At 31.4% G+C, this 19,204-nt stretch overlaps 1 non-coding gene across 1 annotated transcript; it reads right to left on the reverse strand.

The window, feature by feature from the left end:
- Positions 1 to 11,664: 11,664 nt before the first annotated feature.
- Positions 11,665 to 11,746, reverse strand: Trnas-cga (transfer RNA serine (anticodon CGA)). The gene has a single exon. It is a non-coding gene; the product is annotated as a tRNA-Ser (tRNA).
- Positions 11,747 to 19,204: the final 7,458 nt, after the last annotated feature.

The following is a 19,204-nucleotide window of genomic DNA, read 5'->3' on the forward strand; positions in this document are numbered from 1 at the left end:
TTCTGTATTAATTATAAATTGCTTTTAATAATATGAGTTAGTGTGTTTGTGTACGAAAACAGATCAGTTATCTTTGTCACAAACAAATAGACAGACGAACATTTTCTGAAAATGTGTTTTTCTAACTCAGGGTTTAAAACGTGGAGATTAGCCAAAATTTCAAATTCGAATTTTTTGACGATTATTGCACTTTCTCTATACTACGTATACGAGAAAGTAAAAAATTTGTTTTGCACCATTTCATAAGAATTGTCTTTTCGATGATACCGATTTAATAATCGTACACATTTTTACTAAATTTTGGAATTTTTTTACGTAATTTTCAGCAAAAGATTATACTGTTACAATGATAAAGATATATAACATCATGTGTTTTTTTTCGATTTTTGAAAGTTAGGAAAGAAAGACTCTGCTTAACATCTGTTAAGAGACAAACTGTTTGTCTAAGACAAACAAAAAAAAAGTGCTTATAAAACTGCTAAATATGTTTAATATAACTGCGATGTTAATGGGGCTGAAGAAGAAAAACCAAGATGGTTCCTTTAGAAAATTCATGAACATAATAAAAAGAACACATGTAAGTCATTTAAAATAACACAGTTTTAGTGTCTAACAGTTTGATGGAGTCATGACCATTAAGTTAAATCTATGCGATTTAACTGGCATGAAATATTATCAATATTTTCGATTAGACAGTTTTTCGCCAATGGCGACAGTGTTTCATAAATCCTAAAGTAAAAACATAAAATTTTATAAACCTGAATTTACTCATTTATCACAGTAATTATACAAAAAATACATTTTTTATAGTTTTATCTTTTTGAAATAGGACTTTTTCAGTCACATTAACATTTGAAAAAGGAAAAATAGTTTGTGTCCAAGGAATGATTTATCGTCCAAATGGTCATTTCGATAGGAAACATCCCCAGACTCAAAAGGCTTTTAAAATCAGTTGATTGATGAATCGGGGCTTTGTTTCTCTCAACAAAACCGAGAATCTTTTTATCCTCGGCGGGAGAAATCAAAATGCATTTTCTTTTCCGTCAGATATATTCAAAGGGGCTTAAATGAACCGCCGTAAAATCAAAACCACGTCCTCTGTTTATTCTACTTTTCATCTTTTAGAAAAGGTTTGACTTTCATTCGAGAAGATCAAGTGAAATCAGGAATATTTTATTCTTTTCAATGCGGCGGAAATTTTAGAAAGAATGAAATTTTTAAATTCTTAAATAAACCTTAGGGAAAAAACGATACGTGAAATGAAGGAAGAAGTGATGATTTTTCTGTATAATAAACCGAATTTTTTTAAGTTAATAAATCACTATTTGCAAACGATAAAGATACTCTGTGAAATAAAAAAAGACATCGAAATAGATTATGCGCATGCGCATCATAAATTCTATCACCTACTTTGACCAATCAATGCGGATAATTTAATGTTTCTAAAATAACTAAAAAAAATAAAAATTTGGTTTTTAAAATTATTTTTAATTTATTTCTAATTCCTTTGACGATGGAAATATGTTTGTTTTCTTATAATTTATTTTCTCATTTAGGAGATAAATAAAGGAAAGATACTGCAACCGTTAAAAACTTTTGACTTTAACACTTTCAACGCTACCGACGAGATATCTCGTCTTTCAGATTCTTCCAATTACAGGTTTCTGTGGGCTAAAATTTGTGATAAAAAAAGTAAAGGTATTCTTCAGATATGTATTAGGAAATTCAACTTATCTAAACTGGCATAAGAGACAAATTTTAGCCGACAGAAACCTGTAATTGGAAGTATCTGAAAGACGAGATATCTCGTCGGTAGCTTTGAAAGTGCTGAGAGTTTGGATAATTTCGACTTTTTACACCATCCTGAGTCTGAAAATTCCTTTTCGGAATTCAGTTCCATTTATTTGAAACATGATAACTCGAAAATGAATACTGTCTGTCAATCAATGTGTAGATATACAAGCAATTTGAAAGAAAGCATGATAAGCTTTATAAATAAAAAAGTGCATCTACTTTTACATCAAATTTAAAATTTATCTATTGTGATAAAGAAAAACAGTATTGGGAATGCCGTCATATGATAAAAGATATCAATTTATCGATAAATATCTATTACATCTCTATCCAAATTATCTCCTCCGCTGCAACGTTCATCTGTCAATTTTTTTCAGCTTTCAAATTGCACTTTAAAGAGGTTTTGGAAAAACATCTTTATCGAATTTTCGTTTAGCGTTATAGCAAATTTTCTTTTATTATATCAATAGATTGGAAACGGTGGTCACGAAGAAGCACTTTAAGAAAGTGAAAAAGGGAAAAAAATCACATGGTAGCATATTTAGAGAATATGTATCTTTTACAGCCATATTTGTTGCTTTTTTTAATAAAAATTCACGAATAACAACGACATTCTGAGAAGGTACGTTGTGGTAATGCATAATTTGTCTCAAGATAATTTTGGTCGTTTTTGATGTAAAGATTGGATTAATTACAGCCATTGTTAAAAACAGCCACAAAACACCAATAAACTGATAGATATATTGATGATTAGACGAAGTAGATTATTAGTCAACAAATTATTAATCTATGACGGATTTTGTAAGCTTCTATAAATATTTCATATAACTAAAATACTTTTGTTATGTGTCAGCAGATGGATCTTGTAGCATTTGGACGCGCATGTTTATTTTTAGGTGGACTTATTCAACATTACGCCACAGTGGTGATGATTTCAAGCAAGCGTTAATCTCATCAGCGTACGTTTAACGTGGAATGACAGGAAGTGTTCGTCTGAAATCCCCTGAAAGAAGTAACAGAGTGCCGCCGAGTGTTGTTGTTTTATATATATATATATATATTTGAGTGTTTTGTTCAACGCCTCAAGAGAATGTTTGTGTGCCATAGTATATAGGTATTTTTTGATGCCAAATAAAAAAATACAAAAAAAAAAAAAAATTGTCAAAAAAATAGAAAAACAATTCTGGACAGGGACGCCCTAATCCTGGCGTTTAGTTAGTGTTATGAAATATACTTTACGACCTATTCTCATACTTACCAAATACACATAAAAAAATTTCATAAAAATCGGTCGAACCGTTTCGGAGGAGTACGTACATAAACACCGTGACTGAAGATTTTTATATATTAGATATATATCTGTATTCGTGTATGTGTATGTGTGTGTGCTTACATGTGTGTGTGAAAAGATATTTCTTAATCCAACTTAAACTCGAATTAATCTCCTAATTTTTATCTTAATTTAGCCCATATTAACATCATTCTAAATTGTTCTCATATTGCCTGATTCTATTCCACTTTTTTATTTTATTAATTCCACACGCGCTCTTTGAAGCTGCTAATCTCAATATTTTTTCACGTTCTGAACAAAGAGATGAAAATCCTTAATGCCTACCACATTCTTTTAAAGCTTCCTAAGACAAAATTTCCCTTTCCTAAGACAACATGTGTCAAAGAAATCCCTCTCGCTAGCCAAATTTACTCTAGATCTAATGGTTTGCCCTATACAGACAGTATACACACACACTGACTCATACTATTAGAAGTAATTTATATTTTGTACAAATTAATCACAACCTATATTCCTGTCGGACCAAATAGATATTAAATCTGCTAATTTTTACTTTCTCGTATACGAAGAACAAAGAAAGCATACAAATCGTCCAAAATTCGAATTCAAGATTTTGACGAAAATATACGTTTTAGACTACCCTGAGTTGGAAAAATACATTTTTGGAAAATTTCCGTCTGTCTATCTATGTCAAAGATAACTCAAAAAGGAATGAAAATTGGTATACGGTATTTATACCGAATTTGCAAATTTCTTTCAAACTTTAGGCAAAATCCGTTCAGAGCAGGTCTGTCTGTCCGGCAAGTCTGCGCGACAACTACAAAGCGAAGAGTTTAGTTTAGTTATTTTAACGTCCCGTTTTAAAGCAACACTAAGGGTATTTTGGGACGGACCTCGTAATTTTGACCCGCGGTCAGAAGACGACACCTGAGCTGGCATCCCCCTCTCCACACCACACCAGAGGGAGGACGTTTGGCATGACGGATTTAATGTGCAACAGACCCCCTTACACGACGGTTCTTCTGTGGAATCGGGTCTCGAACCTGAAACCTTACGGCTCACAAGCCGAGACCTTACCACCAGGCCACCACGACCTCACGAAGCGTACAGAGCTAGATCAATACAATTCAATACACAGAGTTAACATCTTTAGTATAGATGACTAAAGTTTGAACGGAATCCAACAAGGGGTTGACCGTCTGTACCTTCAGAAATACGTAAACACGATAACTCAAAAATGCAATGACTTAAATATTTCAAATTTTGTGCTTGATTTTGGGCCTTTAAATGTAGTTCCATATCAAATTTTGATTTCAATCGGTTGGGAAGAACACGTCTGAAAGAAAAATTCTATTTTAGAACATTTTTGCTCTCGGGAAAGGGATTAATCAACAAAACACTGGCCAAGGATCACACGATAGATTCATGTAAAAATGCCAGATTCACTCCAAAGGTTGATATTTCGTAACTATTGCACACCAATGCTATGCAAGGTGTTCACTGAAATGATATCTTTATTAGTGAATATGCGAGAAAGTTTTAGCGAGACCACTCTCGTTTGTTTATAATTGCTTTCATTCAATTGAATTGGAAACAAAATGCACCAATTCAAAACGATTTTTTTACCACTTTTGAGGATTCAGAGAAATTATTCAATTCAGACTTCGCAATCGAATCAGAATTCTTATACTCTAGGAATAATAACCGACTAACTTATCGTATGTTTGTATAAGGACTCGATAGTTCTATTAATACAGCAATTAAAAAAGCAGTATCTAATAAAAATCCCATCGATCGTCTGTGGTTTTCAATTAATATGTCTAATTTGCAGATTGTCTAAGACTAAAACGAATCTCCTTTTCGTAAAATTTTTCATTTCAATGCAAATTTCTGTCAATAAGATCTTTTGCCTAATTACTTCTAGACTTTTTTTAGAAACTTTCTACTGTAATTGAATACTTCGATTTAATTAAAGAGCTTTTTTTTATATAAATTCGTGGATATTTATTTAAAGTGCTCTGTAGAAATATCTTTTAACCTTTAAATTGAAATTAAAGATTTAATAAATTTAGAGCATTTAATTATAATCGGTTAATTGATTATTTTTATTCTTTCGATTAGAAAGTTTGTGATGTATATTCATGAAACGATATCACCTCAGGTAGTAATTTTTTTATTGGTTTATATTAAAAGATAACTTTTAACAAATGTAAATTCGTTGAAGGAAATTTCATAATACAGAGAGGGGAGGGGAGGGATGTTAATTACACTGTATGAAGAATAAAATAAGATAATAAAATATTTATTTAACATCTGTTTGTGACTTCTCAGAACATTTAATTCCATTGCTTTCATAAGCTACTTATTCCCAGGATATTGCTTCATGTAATTATTTTCCCTCGAATTCAGAATTTTCTTGAAGAAGGGATGATTTTTAAATTCCGAAAAACTGCTTTGAACACCGACGGGGATGGGGAGATGTAGTATAGAAAAGTTCTGTCTATCTTTAATAATAATAGAGATAAATGTTTTGTCTATAAAGTTCTAAAGTTCTGTCTATATTTATTATCTTTAATAATAATACAGATAAATGTGTGTGTGTGTATGTGTGTGTGTGTGCGTGTGTGTGTGTGTGCGTGTGTGTGTGCGTGTGTGTGCGCGTGCGCGTGTGTGTGTGTGCGTGTGTGTTAGAATTTTAGTTAAAAATTAAGCTAGATTTTGATTTTTTTATGTGATAGCTTCCGAAAAAATTACCGCACAAAAATGATTTTCACACAGTTTTTAAGTCCATAAATGGTCTTTTGGCCCATAATTAGTTTATATAAAATTCCTTAGTCTACATTTAAATAACTTTTAAACATATTTTAAATTATATTTTCATTGTTATGAATGAAAACTAAAACATTTTCCTGTTTCATCAATTATTTGATCGGGGGATTTTCTTCTGTTGTTGAAAGTTCAGGAAGGATTATGTTTAACATATGTTTAGTTTATAAGACGAATAGCCAGCAGGAGTAGGGTTATCCCCCCCCCGCAAAATATTATGAACTTCTAGTAAAGCAGACAACGCCTTACATGAAATTGGCGTACAATTATTACGAAATCTTAACTTTTGACGTGAATTTAGCATTTTTATTGAATCTATAATATAATCCTTGGCGAGTGTTTTGGCGATTAATCCCTGGCATACGGTTATTATCCTAAAGTCGAATTTTGATTTAAATGAGTTTTTTCCAGCGATTGAGGCCAAATTTTTATTCAAAAACAATTGACTGACTCGTAAAATGCTCCAATAAGCGCGATGAAGGAAAGCGACATTTCATTCCACAAGAAAAACACAAGACAAAAGTAACAAAATACAGCCAAAATGTACAAAGAGACAATATTTGCAGAAATCAGCCAGAAATCATTTACATGCCAAATTCGATATATTTTGCATTTTTGAATTATCGCATTTTCATGCTTCTGAAAGCTGTAATTGGTTTGGATTGTACCCTTTGTTAGATTTGATTCAAAATTTGTCAAGTGTCTACACTATAGATATTAAATCTATGTGCTTAATTTCATCTATCTAGATCTCTTAGTTTTGTGATTGTCGTGTTCACTTATATTCGAACAGCGCCGGATAGCCAGACTTCCTCTAAATAGATTTTGCTCGCAATTCGACAGAAATCTTCGAATGTGGGATAAAGACAATATCCCAAATTTCATTCCTCTAACTTAAAGTGTTTTTGAATTATCTTTGTCGTAAACATATAGACAGATAGATATTTTTTTAAATGTATTTGGAGAACATAAGGAGGTCTAAAACTTAGAGGTACGTCGAAATATCGAATTCAATTTTTTTTTCGACATTTACAATAGGTACTTTCTCTATATTTCGTACGAGAAACTAAAAAGGATGCAATCACAATGCTGCGAAAGTTAGAATAACATGAATGGGGTATTTACTTTTTAAATTACACTATGTTTTTTAGTTATATTAACGTCCCGTTTGAAGCAACACTAGGGCTATTTTGGGACGGACCTCGTAATTTTGAACCGCGGTCAGATGACGAGGACGACACCTGAGCTGGCACCCCCCTCTCCACACCACACCACACCAGCGGGAGGACGTTTGGTCTGGACGGATTTAACGTGCAACAGACCCCTTACACGACGGTTCTTCGATGGAATCGGGTCTCGAACCTGAAACCCTCCGGTTCCGAAGCCGGGACCTTACCACCAGGCCACCGCGGCCTAAATTACACTTTGATGTAATGTGATTGATCTCCATCAGAAAGCAATTAACAGATTATATGTAACACAACTAAAGTAACACAATTTTAATGTCTAGCAATTTGACGGAATCATAAACATAAAATTACGGCAAACCAATCTAACTGAAATTAAATATAAATATTACCTGAAGAGAATTAGCTGGTCGTCAAAGACGACTATGTTAGTTATAAAATAAGTTCTACAACTTTTTTTTAAATATATCAGTATACTTATTGAGTTTTTGTTCACCGTGCTTCAATGAGCTTCTCTAGTTTTTTTTTTCGTAAAAAAAGACAGCAAAATAATGCACTTTAAATATAGCGTTTCGGAAATTTAAGGGTAATTGTCTAGTGAAAAGTCCAGTATGCTCGATAATACAAGATTATTACACTTTTATTCCAAAAAAAATATATATGAAACAAGAGTAACAAAATACAGCCTAAGTACCCACAAAGACAATATTTGCAAAAATCAACAAATACACACTGACAGCAAAATATCAGGATAGCTCGCTGAATGTAGCTAGAGAGATCGCTCCACAATCAACACTTCAAAGAGAAAAGTCATTCGATTTAGTCCCTCGTCTTTTTATAGTCTCTTTGACAGGATACTGAGTTTTCGAGTTATATCTCTTAAGAGAAATATTACTATAATACTTGTATTTTCTTGAACCTCCATTTTTGTCACCAAAGCTGAAGTTCATTGACTTGGCTTCCAGTCAGCATCCGTTAAGGATTTCTGTAAATCTCCCTTTCTTACTATGTGACTAACTATGCAGGAAAACTATATTACAGATAAGTAACAATCTTTTATCTTTTGCTCTGTAAGCTTTATAAATGTTATAATTTTACCAGAGAAAATCATTCTGAATGTTTTCTCGCTTATCATATTAAAGGCAGAATTTTCTCACAGAGAGACCCTTGAGAAAAACAATGAAGCTAACATCAATAATTATAAATTTCTATAAAGACATAGACGGTTGCTCCTCTTTTAAGGCACATCTTTAAAGAGGATAATAAAAATAAATAGGTAAAAAAACAGTTCAGCTGTTAAAAAAAAAAAACTATGTGAAATTTTGAAACTATTATCCTAGCGATTTTTTTTTCAGAGAGCAACAAAAAAAAACCATTCAAACGAAAAAAATAAGGCTTCTAAGAAAAAATAAAATAAAAAAAATATTTATTGTTAAGACAGTAATTATTAATTTTTAAGTTATTTGAAGTTATAACAGCAATTTTTTGTGCATACATTTCTAACTGCTTTCTCAACAAAGTTAATCTTAGTAGGCTAATCCTCTTCCCTATCGCATTTATTATAAAATCTTTTCATCCTTGCTCCCTTAATATTTACTGAATTAATTAGATATTTTGTATCCTTTTAAGTAATAAAATATGGCCAATTAATTTTTTTAAGTTTCTTGTAATGCATCCTCATTCTTTCGAGAATTCGTTTTGTATTGTTTCAATATTAAGATATGTTGACAAAAAAAAAAGAGATCCTAATTTCAATTTTTTTATGTATTTTCTAAGTATGCTTGGCTTTTTTTATTTGTCTAAAAGAATCTCTGTTTATTCTTTCCACACCTGGGAAAAAAATCTGGTGTAGGACAGGCAGTTTCATTCATAATTAAAGACAATAATCTTGATTATCTTCGCAATACAGCGCACTTCGTTTTTAGCCTTCTAATTAAAGTCGACTCAAGCTTAATAGAGACCCTTAGGGAATGCCCGTTTCGAGGTCTCCTAACCTTCCAGTTTCTAAAATCAAATATTTTTATATTGACTGTAACTTTAATTTTATATATGCAGTTATAAATTTTGACAACAGTAAGTTTTGACAGATTCAAAAAGCAAACGATTCATTTCGGGCCGTTTTGAAGGAAAATGGATTAAGCATGTGGCCAATAAAAAAAATTCCAATTTAAAATTCAAAAGTAATTTTAAATAAGGTAGTTGAAAAAGTGATAAATGTTTGACGTTATTCAAATGCTATTTAATTATAGAACCTTAAAATTTTTAAAATAAAAAAGACATATTTGTTAAAACTATGAAACAACGTAATATAAATCTAGAAAAAGATTATTATTTAAAAATGCTGTTAGGATATATTTAAAAAAATTTGATAGTTTTAAAGATAAAAAGAAATGATAAAGGACAGAAAATGAATAGTATGCATCGGGTACTATATACTCGCTAAGCCATTAGTCACGATGTCCAAGTTTCATTACCACAATGGAATTCTTCATAGTAAGAACAATTTACCAAATCATTTCATTATTAGATTCCATTATTAGATTAACTTATTCCATTTTTAAATTTGTTGCGGATTGGTGATGAGCGAGGGTAGAACATGGAACCTTGTGGTTCGCAGCCCAGTAACATGACCATGATACAAAAGCAATTGCTCAGGTAGCGTAGATGTTAACTGGCTTATAAGCTTTCACCACAGACTCTCTCTCCAGTGAGTCGGAGGTGAGACGAACGATATGGCTGTTGAGTGGTGATGTATTATTTATTAGCTGTTGTCTAATGGGCCTATACCCAGTTGAGTTGCGCCAAGCGTTATTGCGAGCGTGTGCGGGTGATTGGTTGCTGATGCTGTTGCGCCAAGTGAGTCTGGTGACTTTAGTTGCTGGTAGATGGCTCCACAATAGCTGTACGAAGGTTCAAGGTTCATCATCCGAGGTCACCAATGTTGCGGATTGGCAATGAGCGAGGATAGAACCTGGAACCTTGTGGTTCGCAGCCCAGTAACATGACCATGATACAAAAGCAACTGCTCAGGTAGCGTAGTTGTTAACTGTCTTATAAGCTTTCATCACAAGTTAAAGTATTTACAAACCTGTTAATGCTTATAATACAAATACTGTTAATACTTGTAATACAAATACTGTTAATGCTTGTAATACAAAGTATTACAAGTATTAACAGACAGAGATTGTTTACATAGGTATGGAGATCTTTCAAAATCTTAAGATATTTTAATTATTACGATAGTTTCTCTTTCTTTGTTTTGTCAATGAGAAGTGGAAAGCCATTTGTCTTTTATGATACCATTATATGAGAAAGCTGTCTTTGGTGACCAACTGATTCACCGGGAATATTAAGTGGGTTCAATTACAATCAAATTATAATTCTCTCAACAAAGAAGATTTAAACATCAAATTATGATAAGCTTTAAAGCCATATTATTTCATTAAAGTGCCATTAAAAGCGTAACTATCTGATTGCACAATGTCTTTTGTAGAGATGCAATTTCACTTTCAGATTATCCATGTAAATTACGTAGAAAATAAACATAACTTTATTTCCTTAGCTTTCATCAAAGTGGAAGAAAAAAAATGTGGGATCAAATATTTGGTGAAACGATGAAAACTGTTTGAATTTCATTATAAAGATGAAATCTGTTGTTAAAAATAAAATTAAAAATATTTTTAAATGCCAAAATTTAAGATAAAATTGCATGACAACTTTATTAATGTCATTAAAAAAACAGATTTCAAATTTTAATATCCCATGTTATATCCTTGTATTTAATCTCTTTATTGTGTGAATGACCCTTCTTAATGCATTTGAATGTCATTAAAAATTTGTGCTTGATTAATCTATTTCAAATTGCATGCAGTCTTTTGTGATAATGAAATTTCACTTTCGGATTCTTCAAGTAAATTGCGCAAATAAGAAACGGAAACTTTCTTTTTTAATTTTCAATAATACAAGAAAATAGCGAGATTAATTATTAGAAGAAATAATAAATAAGATTTGAATTTTATTATAACAATGTATTCTATTGTTGAGAGTTAAACAAGAATTTTTTTAAAAAATGGCCTCTTTCATTGAATAATAATGTGGGATAAATTTGGTATCATCATAACAAAAAAATTTCACATTTTTAAAATAAGGTAAAAATTAATTTTGAGCAATATTTGTAAGATCTATCGCGGTAGTCTTTCCTATACGCATAATTCCACTCTCCATATTATATCTGTATCAAATTCGATGGCGTTAGATCATGTGTTCTGCCCTACACAATGGTAACAAATGCAGCATTATATTTATTCCTTTCTTTTTTTTCTTATCAGTAAAGGTATAAATTTGCTGAAATAATCTTTGTGACTCGTAAAATTTGCATATCTTGAAAGCGAATTAAAAATTAAACGAATTAGAATTAAATCTTATTTTCTTTCATTTTGACAGATATTATGTGTTTTTCTAACTGTAGTTTCTTTACTTATACGTGTTTCCTTTTTCATCACTTGATATGTTTTTTTACTCCTCTCACTGAACCTAAGATATCAAGCAAATCTAAAAAGGAGCAAGCGCAGCCGGTAGGATTCGAACCTACGCGGGGAAACCCCAATGGATTTCGAGTCCATCGCCTTAACCACTCGGCCACGACTGCTGCATCAACTTGTTACGAAAGACAGAAAACATTTGAAATGTGTTTACAGAGAAGAAATGTGGAAATTCCTTCTTTCTCTTGTTTTATTTACTTTTGCGATTTCTTGGGTTGATAACACTCCTGATAACAATCTTCTTCGATGGAAGAGTTTCATTGTACCAGGGAAAATGAATTATCATCGCGATAAGTGCTCCGTTTATATCGAGATATGTGAAAATCCGTTTTAATACATACAGCTTTTGAAATTAGTTTTATTAATAAGTTTTATTTGATTCGATTTGTTTCTTATCTGTAAAAATCGAATTATGTAATCAATATTTCACTCACTTTTTTATGAATTTGAGTTGGAAATTTATGCAAATTTTTGTATCCTAGATGATAACACATCATTAAAAATTTTAGAACTTAATTTTCAGTAAATGATTAATTAAATTAAATATTGATTTCGCAACAGTGACGTCACCTATTAGTGAGATTGGGGGAAATATATATATCATGACAAAAAAAGGTAAAAAATAATTAAACATTTATTTTAATTCATTTCTATTAAATTACTTTAATTAAATTATTTTTTTTCAATTAAAAATTTGATTTAAATTGTTTTAAGAACTATTTTAATTAAATTATTAAAGAATCAAGAAAAAAAATTATGACTATTCGGTTGACTGATGGAACTTTGGCAATTTTTTTTTTTTTTTTCCTTAATGTAGTTTTTGGAAGATTCTTTAATTTTTCTTTCTGTTTTCAGTGGCGTTGCAAGGATAAGTGGCACTGGATGCATAATTCTTCTTTTACAAACACACAACCTCTCATAACTAACTAATTTTATAAAGGGCCTTTTTTTTTTTTTTTTTTTTTTTTACTTTGTCGTGGTTCTTTCTAAATTTAGCTCTCAGAATAACTACGTCTCCTTGTCTCGCCGCAGTTATATAATTATGATAAAGGGCATATGAGCAATAATATGGCTTCGAGCTTTGATCTTCAGCAATAGCAGATTTCGCAAGCTGCCTAGAATCTCTTTGCTGAAAGGGTCACAAGCAGGCCTCTTAAGAAAATGCTATTTGCCTAGTTGTAAAATAAATGTGTTAATAAAAAATAACAAATTTGGTAAGATAACAATGAGCGTTTCTAATGAGTAACTGAAATTTTTATTAAATAAATAAAAATGTAATAAATTACTTATTTCTATCCCTATACTAAAATATTATTTTTGTTGGAATTGTTTATATTGCTTTTAATTGATTATGTTGTATTCTATTTAAGACATCATGGAAAACCATAATCTTTAATGTTATTCTTGTTTCAAAATTATACTTTCTTTATAATCCTTCATAATAATTAATGCTGTTATCTGTACCCTTTGATTATTAATAAAACATGTACATCCCACTAACCGTTTAAAATTAGTTTAAATAGATTTTAGTAAAATCATTTTTTGGAGAGAAGTTATTTGATTATCATGTTCCAGCTTTTGGATTAAAAATCACTTAAGGGAAAAAATTTCGAACAAATTTGTCTAATTCAGAGTATAGTCTCTTCATTTGCATGAAAAATTGAAGATAAAAGATTTTTAAAAAATTCGTAACCAAAAGAGTAAAAAAAGAAGTCATTAACAATAATTATGGTTTTAAAAATTTTAACACTTTAGTCATTTGTTTATAAAACTATATGTATTTTAACAAAAATAAACACAATAAATAAATATGCTGATTATGTTTAAAATTTGTTGAATTGCGAAATTAACTTTCCCAGCCATTAAAACAAGAGTCTCATAAAGGGCATCGCCTAGGGATGTCTTCGAATGCAAATCTCAGAAATCACTTTTCTCATCTTTATCTTCTTACACTAGATATTTTTTATTGAATTTAAATTTATATGTAAGCAATTTTATGAAGGAAATTTTGATTAACTCACAAAACCTTTAATAAAAGGCACTTTTAAGAGATTTTATTTCAGTACTCCGCAAATGCAGGAAAAAGAATTCAAATTTAAAAATATTTTTTTAAAAAAATCATTAAAAAACTTTTTGAACACAATCTAAATACAATAATTGGATATTATTTAAATTATAATGTAGCACATTTTTAAGGTTATCAAACAACATAATATAAAATATGTAAAAATCGAATTGTGTAATCAATACTTCACTCACTTCTTAATGAATTTAAGTTGAAAATTTATGCAAATTTTTTGTGTCCTAGATGTATAACACACACTGCTCTCTCTCTCTCTCTGCCTTTTAAATTAAATGTTAATCGACCTTTTAAATTAAATTAAATTAAAGAATTAATATACTCAGGAAATATCGAGAAATAAATATATCGAAATTTCGAGCTCTCTATGCAGGTGCTTATTTTTCTTATACGATAATCCGATCCTGCCTATGACTGGAAACCCGGATATCTATAGCATTTTTACCGTCAGTAGCTATACCACTGCTCACAATCAACTCCTGCTCCTTTCCTTTTTACACTTCAGTTTTCATTTCCTTTTATTTTGATGATTTATTGTTTCAGTTTGTTAAATTTTAAAGCAAAATCGATGAAATGCTACATTAGTTTTCTGAAAGAAAACTAAAATAAAATTTACAGCATTTGTGGTAAAGATTCTGTTTAAAATCTTTCGTCTTTTGTCCCAAATAGCACAAGATACCCTGCAACTTTGTTATGTTGTGCCTAAGCTATTATAAATTTTTTACTTTCTCGTGTATGAAGTATACAATTAGAAAGTATTGTAACAAGAAATTCGAACTCGAAATTTTGACGATCTTTATGTTTCAGGTCTCCCTGAGTTTGAAAAATGCATTATTGGAATTATATTTAACTCTCTGTGAGCCCAATAATTAAAAAAAAAAATGCTTTAAGCTAGAAGAATGAAATTCGGTATATGAACTTTATACAAAATTTGTTGATTTCTGCCAAATTTTGAACAAAATTCATTTATAGGAATATAAGTTAGTACAATAACCTCAAAACATAAAGAACTAAATGGATAAAATTTAGTAAATAGATTTAACATCTAAAATGTAGATACGTGTCAAATTTGGAACTAAATTCGTCAAGAGGTTTGGCAACCTGTCGGTATTTTCTTTTACACATATTTAAACGCGATAACTCAAAACCGTACTAGCTTAGGTTAATGAAATTTGGTTCGCAGTTTTAGCATTCAAAGTGTAGATCTTAATCACATTTTGAGTCGTATCTATCAAAAGGTCGATTTCTGTGGCATTATATTTTCCAAAAATATGTAAATGCGATAGCTCAAAAACATGCTGATTTAAATATATGAAGTTTGGCATATTTGGTCTAAGATCAATTGACTTATATTGTAGCTATGGGTCAGTTTTCGTTTCAATTGGTTGGATAAAATGCTTCCAAAATATATATTTGGTTTTCTAGCACTGCATTTCAGGGATTAATTATCAAAAGATCTAACTCAATTAAGCTCCGTTCCTAGCTATTATTCTCCATACGGTTGATAATACACAAACCATTTATTAAAAAGTATGACGGAAAGTTTCAGGAAAACTACACCCATTGATTGAAACATTGGATGAAAGCAGACAAATATTCATAATATATTGTTACGGATTTACTCTTCCGTTGGGTTCTTTTTGATTTGTTGGTCGATGAAATGAACAGTCCTTTAGTGACAGACGACGACTTTCATTAACACGAAGATGACAAATATACAGCTGAGATGAACACAGGAAACATACAGCAGCCCACTACAACAAACAGTAGTCCACAAGTAGTAATCGGTAGCAATAGCAACCACAGCACACAAAGCGGCCAGGCAGAATTCAGCAGGAGAGGAAATCTTCGTAGCTTCGCTCTACGGTCTCTCCAAACGGCTGTAATTCTCCACTCGGTCATATTTGGTAACGGAAGACTGAAAGGTTTTCTGATTTAAAAGTTTGAAAGACTATAAAGAATTGAAGACTATAAGAATTGAATAAAGAATTGAAGACTATAAGAATTGAAGAATTGAAGACTATAAGAATTGAATAAAGAATTGAAGACTATAAGAATTGAAGAATTGAATAAAGAATTGAAGACAATAAGAATTGAATAAAGAATTGAAGATTATAAGAATTGAATAAAGAATTGAAGATTGTAAGAATTGAATAATGAACTGAAAAATTGAATAAAGAATTGAAGAATTGGATAAAGAATTGAAGATTATAAGAATTGAATAAAGAATTGAAGATTGTAAGAATTGAATAATGAACTGAAAAATTGAATAAAGAATTGAAGAATTGGATAAAGAATTGAAGAATTGAATAAAGAATTGAAGACTATAAGAATTGAAAGATTATAAAATTTAGACCAGAATTTCTTTTAAAGTACATTTATTAACTGAAACAAAATAAAATTTGAATCTTTTTGAAATTGAAACTGAATTTTTTTATAAACCAGATAAATGTTTATAGAGTAATCCTTTAAGATATTATATAAATTGCAAAAAAATATTCTGTAGTATATTGTTACGAAATTTCCGGATTCGTTTGGATAGTGGAAGTTATATGGTGTAGAGAACGCTCAATCAGCAGGCGGCAGTAGAAAAAAAACAATGACGTTTATTTACACGAAGACACACAGGACAGCACAAAGACGGCAACTATATACAGCACAGAGAAGACAATTATCTTCAACCGAGACGTGCACACAACAAGACTCTACTGCAGACAGTAGCGCACAGCTTAGTTCAGCACTAGCTTGACGCCGTCACTGCTCTGCTAATCTCTGGAAGTCTCGTTCTTCACCGTCGATTCCGACTACCCTCCGGCAGCTGCAGACTGTCTCCTTTTATTGGTCTCAGGACGCGGGGCTAGAAGCCTCTCAACCAATCAGGAACTTTCGAAGCTTATCTCGGTTCTCAATGGACAGATCGGGAAAATTCTCGATGTTTCGGGTATAATCTATTTTGGCGCCAAAGTCACCAAATTCGTCGCCAAGTCGCCGAATGGTAGCCAAATTTGTCGCCAAGCTCTGGAATCTCCGACGCGACACACGAACTCCGTCCAATACAGATGACTGTAAAACAGTCTTTCTGATGATGGAAGCAACTATGCTGGGAAGCAGCATCACAGATTCGTAACAATATATAAGACTTCAATGCTGAATGATTTTCATTCCTGTACTTGCATTTTTATAAACAGGTTCTGTTTCAAAAAAAAAAGAAGTATTAGTTAAAGTTTAATTTATTTCCGTTTCAATTTAAAGTTCAAATTATAGAGAAATGACAGAAAATTAAGGGAAGAATAATTCATTAAAGCAGAATGGTGTAAGGCTTCTATAATAGTATGAGTTATATGACTATTAAAATTTGGATTTCAAAATTATTTTACTAAAGTAGCTGTTAAGAGACCAAGTGATATAAATATTTAATTGAAAATATTAGCAAGCATTAATCCTGCTGAACAAACTGGTCGTCAAAGGCGGGTAGTCAGTAAAATATAAAAAATAATCCCGAAATAATTATCTTTTATTCAAATTCCGTTAAAATAACATAATTCATTGAATACTAGTACTTCTGATGAATTTGCGAGATGTCTTTCCGGTCCACAATTGTCTGCAAAGTTTTAAATACAAGTTTAATTATAGCCTCAATAATCGATATTATTATCTCATTGATAAGCACTTTTGCAAGAATTTTGAATTGGTGATACATCCTTTACTTCACTAATATTTCCAAGCAATTTTATAACTATGTCGTGAACGATAATTCTCGTAGGTTTTCTTTGTTCTTTTTTATATTATTTCGCAATTCTTTTTTCCAATCATTTTCATTATCATCTTTATTCTAAAATTTCAGATTCTGTTCGTTTCAGGATCGTGCGATTAGCACTTTCGAAGATTGTACTTCGCTAAGGGTTGATATGCGGAAAGATGAGCAGTTGTTAAGTCTCCCAACTCCGCAATTAATCTGAATTCATCTTAGTGCTAAATGTAAAAATCTCCTCCTTTTATCTATCATCTCACCCCTTTTTTGACTAAATAAACTCCTCCTGAAACATGCGCAAAACCGCAGAGCTCTCGAATGAGAAACTGAACCGTAGATTATGAAATTACAGATATACATATTACTATTACTAGACATAGAGATAATTATCAGCTATTATTAATACTAAACGTGGTTATATTAATGCCAATTTTTATCATATTGACTACATATATAGTTATATTCAAATACCCGATTCACTTGATATTAACTCCTCTACAGAATACAATTCACTATCACTTATTAGATCTTCATCCCTTGTCGATTCTTCATCAGTTGATATTTCAACTAATAATTTTACTGATTTTTTTTCATGTCGTATAAATAGCTCAAATAGCGATATATTTTCGATATTTATCTATTCTCCGTTACAGTCCTTTACAGAAACGAGAGTTGTCGCCTAGGATTTCAGAGATCAGACACATGGGTTTAAAGATTTTTATAAAAAGAGTGAAGTGAGTCGACGTTAGCAATGAATAAATGACCTGGAATACAGCTGCCATGATGCTTGAATTTTTTCGCTGAAGGGTAGATTATTTATGCAATATTTTTGCAGCCTTCGGGCCTGAGTGGTCTGACACGCTGCTGCCCAGGTTAAAAATAAATGAGATAAAAACAGCAGTTTTGACGAACACAACAGTTGTCAAAGATGTATGTAACTAAATAATGAAATTTTCATAAAATGTCCGAGGCATGTTTTATTCCATAAAAGATAAACTTTCCTATACAGCAACTTTTAATTTAATTTTAATCTCTTTTGCAAATCCTTGATACGTTTTAAAAAGCGTCAGTAAATAAATCTCCTTTTAAAAATAAACTTTTTTATTGCTGAGAAATCTTAATCCTTTACCTAAATTCGAAAATCATCCCCATTCTGGTACTTCAGAATACTGGAAAACCCGAGTTTCTGTTTTAAAAATGAGAAAAAAATCCTAACTCCTCAAAATTCGCAATGATAATTCAAAATTTTTTAAGACTTGATATACAAAAGAGAACCCCTCTAAGCTCATGGCGGGCCGCGGTGGCCTGGTGGTAAGGTCTCGGCCTCAGAAGCGGAGGGTTTCAGGTTCGAGACCCGATTCCACCGATGAACCGTCGTGTAAGGGGGTCTGTTGCACGTTAAATCCGTCAAGACCAAACGTCCTCCTGCTGGTGTGGCGTGGTGTGGAGAGGGGGGTGCTAGCTCAGGTGTCGTCCTCGTCATCTGACCGTGGTTCAAAATTACGAGGTCCGTCCCAAAATAGCCCTAGTGTTGCTTCAAACGGGACGTTAATATAACTAAACCAAACCAAACCAATCTAAGCTCATGGCTATAAACAAAGATATCCTCAGGAATTCTTTGAGAGTTCTCGAAAACTTTCCTTTGTCCCAAACCTATCTAAGTAAACGTCTTTAAGGAACAAAAAATATCCCATAGATATTAAATCAATCCCAACTTAAAGAAAAGGTGGAAAC

Source organism: Argiope bruennichi, chromosome 5 (genome assembly GCF_947563725.1).
Source record: "Argiope bruennichi chromosome 5, qqArgBrue1.1, whole genome shotgun sequence".
Classification (NCBI taxonomy): domain Eukaryota; kingdom Metazoa; phylum Arthropoda; class Arachnida; order Araneae; family Araneidae; genus Argiope; species Argiope bruennichi.